General features: G+C 43.0%; 1 pseudogene; it reads left to right on the top strand.

Moving 5' to 3' along the window:
- Window positions 1-263: 263 nt before the first annotated feature.
- On the top strand, window positions 264-3,953 carry LOC125531080 (annotated as a pseudogene).
- The last annotated feature ends 459 nt before the right edge of the window (window positions 3,954-4,412 follow it).

The following is a 4,412-nucleotide window of genomic DNA, read 5'->3' as shown; positions in this document are numbered from 1 at the left end:
GCCGAGCACTCGTTTGGTAACTTTTTGAGAAAAATTTAAAAGTGGTAGTTTTTTAGAACCCTAGCGTGTAAACTAGTAGTTTTATGCTATTTACTCAAATGCACATGCCAGCCATCGTAATGCGGGCCAAGGCCAAGCTTGCAACTTGTGTGGCACGCACCCGATTGCAACTTGGTCATTTACGTTTCTCCACTTCCAACACATCCATACACACAGATGAGAGATGGAGTGCAGCAAAAAAGACTAGCGAAAGTAGGAGATCCATGGCGCCTGTGGTGAGCGCTGCGCTCGGTGCGTTGGGTCCCCTGTTGCTGAAGCTCACCGCCTTGCTCGCCGGCGAGTTTGGCCGCCTCAAAGGCGTCCATCGCGAGATCTGCTCCCTCAGATCTGAGCTGACTAGCATGCATATGCTGCGGTCCACAAGTACATGATGCTAGAAGATCCTGATGTTCAAGTGAAGGCATGGATTTCGCTGGTGAGAGAGCTGGCCTACGACATCGAGGATTGCATCGACAAGTTCATTCACCAGCTTGGCAGCGGCAGGCGCCAAGGGGGCTTCAAGGGCTTCTTTTGTGAGACTGCTCGCTGCCTAAGGACGCTTGGGTCACGGCGTGGAATCGCCAGCCAAATTGATGATATGAAGGCTCGTGTCAAGCAAGTGAAAGAGCTCAAGAATAGTTACAAACTTGATGATATTGTTTGTAGCTCCTCCGGCCATGGTGCCTTGGATCCTCGGCTGTCTACTCTTTTTGCTGAGGAGGCAAACCTTGTGGGCGTTGATGGTCCAAGAGATGATCTAGCCAATTGGGTGATGGAAGAAGATGGATCGACAACTCCTCATCAAGGTTTTGTCTATTGTTGGGTTCGGAGGATCGGGCAAAACAACACTAGCACATGAAATATGTCGCAAGATTCAAGGGCATTACCATTGTCAAGCTTTCATATCAGTCTCGCAGAAGCCCGATATTAAGAAAATCATCAAGGATGTGGTGTCCAAAGTGCCTTGCCCAGATGGATTCATCAAGGACATCGACATTTGGGACCAAGTTTCATCTATGGTAAAGATTAGAGAGCTGCTACAAGACAAGAGGTAACTTAACCTTTTACCAGTTCCTGCATAATGCGTCTCGTTGGTAGTTCTCAATACTGCAGGTAGTTTATAGTGCTTCCACTGTTAAATTTTGCCCATATCGAACAACATTTGCGCCACTCCAGTACTTTCGTTACATGTCTTGCATAATGCTAGGCATCCTTTACCACCCATACAACCATGCTAGAAATTACATAGTATAAGTGTATGTACAACCAAGAATACTGTAGCACCCAAGTGGCAGTAAATTAATATTGATAAGTTTCCGCTCCCTAACCTGGTAATAGGATGCAAGAAAAATGTTTGTCATAAATAAAATGTCTAGGGATATTTTTTTCAGTCCACAGTTTCAGTTTGATTCCCCTGCTCCTGTAATCTTTGCTTGGCATGATAACAGAGGATGGTGAAAAACCAATCCAAGATAAAGTATTAGAATCACTCGAATTTTCTGTCTTCTAGTCTTCACTGCAAAAGCACCATATCTACTCATACTAAAAAGATCATGAAATGAAGTTTCTATTGTGTATTGTGGCTCACATTTGCTGATGGCCAAGCACTATAAGACGAAAGAGAAGTAGCCTCGGTAGATCTCTGTTTTTACTGATATTAATTCTGGCTTAGAAAGTTGGATGTCCATTTCTTGAAAACATGTTCTCATCCTTCAAGGGATAAGTATATAGGACATGATACATAGGGAGTGTAAGGTGCATACGGAAACATAAGTGGAAGTGTGGCACACTTAATTAACTGCTCTGGCACATGAAGAATGAATATACGGCCTTGGAGTTGCCTTGTTTGTTTCCTTTTTCTAGTTAAATTTCTTATCACCGTTGGTTCATGGTATCTACTTTATCTTTCAGGTATCTCGTCATTGTTGATGATATATGGTCAACATCAGCATGGAACACTATCAAGTGTGTTTTTCCAGAGAATAATTGTTCTTGCAGAATTATCACTACTACACACATTTCTGATGTAGCCAGGTCATGTTGTTCAGGTGGTGATGATCGTGTCTATAACATGGAGCCTCTAAGTCACATGCACTCTAGAAGGTTATTTCTCAAAAGAATTTTCGGCACCACAGATTACTGCCCTGATATGTTAAAAGAAGTCTCAGATGAAATCCTGAAAAAGTGTGGAGGCCTTCCGTTGGCAATTATTAGTATATCTGGTTTATTAGGGAACAAACCAGTTGACAAACAAGAGTGGGAGAAGGTGAAAAGATCAATCGGTTCTGGCCTAGGTCGAAACCAATGTTTAGAGGGAATGAACAACATACTATCCCTAAGCTACAATGCTCTTCCATATAATCTCAAGACTTGCCTGCTGTATTTAAGTGTTTTTCCTGAGGATTGTGTGATTGAGAGAGGAAGACTAGTAAGGCGATGGGTAGCAGAAGGATTTATCACTGAAGAGCGTGGACTGAGCTCGGAAGAAGTTGCAGAAAACAACTTTTATGAGCTTATTAACAGAAATATGGTCCAACCAGTGGACATGGATACGATGGTAAGGCTCGTGCCTGTCGAGTCCATGACATGATGCTTGAACTCATCATATCAAAATCTACTGAAGATAATTTCATTGATGTGGTAAACGGTGGGCAAACAGTTTGGGAAAATTCTCATGGTTACATTCGACGACTGTCGATCCAGCACATTGATCAGGAACTTGCATCTGTATTGCTAAATAAAGACCTACGGCATGTTCGATCTCTGACGGTAACAACCACAGGTTGCATCAAACACTTGCCTAGTCTTGTGAAGTTTGAAGCATTACGTGTAATGGATTTTGAAGGTTCTGCAGGTTTGGAGGGTTATGATCTGAACGGTATGGGCAAGCTGTTCCAGGTAAAGTACATGAGCTTTAGGAACACTGGCATATTAAGGCTACCATCGGGAATTGTGATGCTACATGATCTAGAGACACTAGATCTTAGGAATACATACATACAAGAGTTGCCCGCTGGAATAGTTCAGCTTACTAAATTACAGCATCTACTTACTGCACGGCGTTTTGGAGGAGGGAGAACAAAAATACCAGATGGGATTGGGAATATGAGGAACTTACAAGTGATTTCAGGATTTAATATTACCGTGAGTTCAAGAGGTGCAGTGGAAGAGCTTGGGAACCTGACCTGTTTGGTAAGTCTATGTGTCGAGTTGAACGGTGGAGTGGAGGATCTGACCGGTATAAGAGGCATGAAGAGATGTTACTGTCTTCTCTATGCAAGCTTAGTGCATGCAAACTCCAGTCTTTAGGGATATTCAGCAATGATTCAACTCCCCTCGAGTTTTTAGATTCTTGGTCCCCTGTACCACTTACCCTCCAAAGATTTCAGATGAGCACCGACTACCATTTACTGAATACTCCAAAGTGGATTGCACCCACACTCATCAGTCTAGCGCACCTGTGCATTAATTTAGTTGAAGTAACAAGGAAGGATCTGCAGATGTTTGGGAAACTGAATGCTTTAATTTCTCTGGAACTGTTGTTGAAATCAGGCCAAAAAGAAAGGATTGCAATCCAAGGATACCCAAGTCTGAAGGAATTTTCCATTGTTTGCACAGTGGAGGAAGGCGGCGCATACATCACGTTCGTGCAAGGGGCTATGCCAAAGCTTGAGAAGCTTAGGCTGCCGTTCAGCGTGTCAGTGGCAAACACATATGGCTTCTGTTTAGGCATTGAGCATCTTCCATGTCTCAAAGAGGCAGAAGTGACTCTTTACAATGATGGTGCTGGATATTTTGAAGTCAAAGCTGCAATTGCTGTGATCAGGAATGAAGCGAGTGTTCATCTGAACCATCCTGAAGTTACTATCGTCGGAGAGTGCAATGAAGAGCGCAGAACCTGGCGGCACCATTGACAGATAAATTGTCAGGGCCAGAAATGAAATGTTTCTCTGTACCCACGAGGTATTAATAATTATACATCCGCTCATCGCCCCATTGTTAGTTTATCCAAGCAGCTGGAGTGCAGGCTTCTAAATTTCATATGTTCTACCGTTTCATTTTTTCAGGTGCAGGCTTCTTTCACCTGGGTTGCTTTCTTGGAATGTCAAGGCATCTTTCACCTTGGTTACTCATCCTTACCCTTTCAGTTGAGTATACACGATTTCTGAGACAGCAAGCAGTTGGATGGAGTTCAAAATAGGATTTCACACCAAGTTGATCAACAACCCATGGTGAAAATTTTATGCATAGTTGGCCTAATAATTTCGTCTTTTTTTTTCTGTTACCATTGATGTTCATATTGTACCTTACAAATTTGATACAAAAATTGTATTGGGGGGGGGGGGGGGGGTTTTGCTACATATCGGTGTGAT

Source organism: Triticum urartu, unplaced genomic scaffold, assembly GCF_003073215.2.
Source record: "Triticum urartu cultivar G1812 unplaced genomic scaffold, Tu2.1 TuUngrouped_contig_6785, whole genome shotgun sequence".
NCBI lineage: Eukaryota > Viridiplantae > Streptophyta > Magnoliopsida > Poales > Poaceae > Triticum > Triticum urartu.
This window is presented reverse-complemented; position numbering and strand designations above follow the sequence as displayed.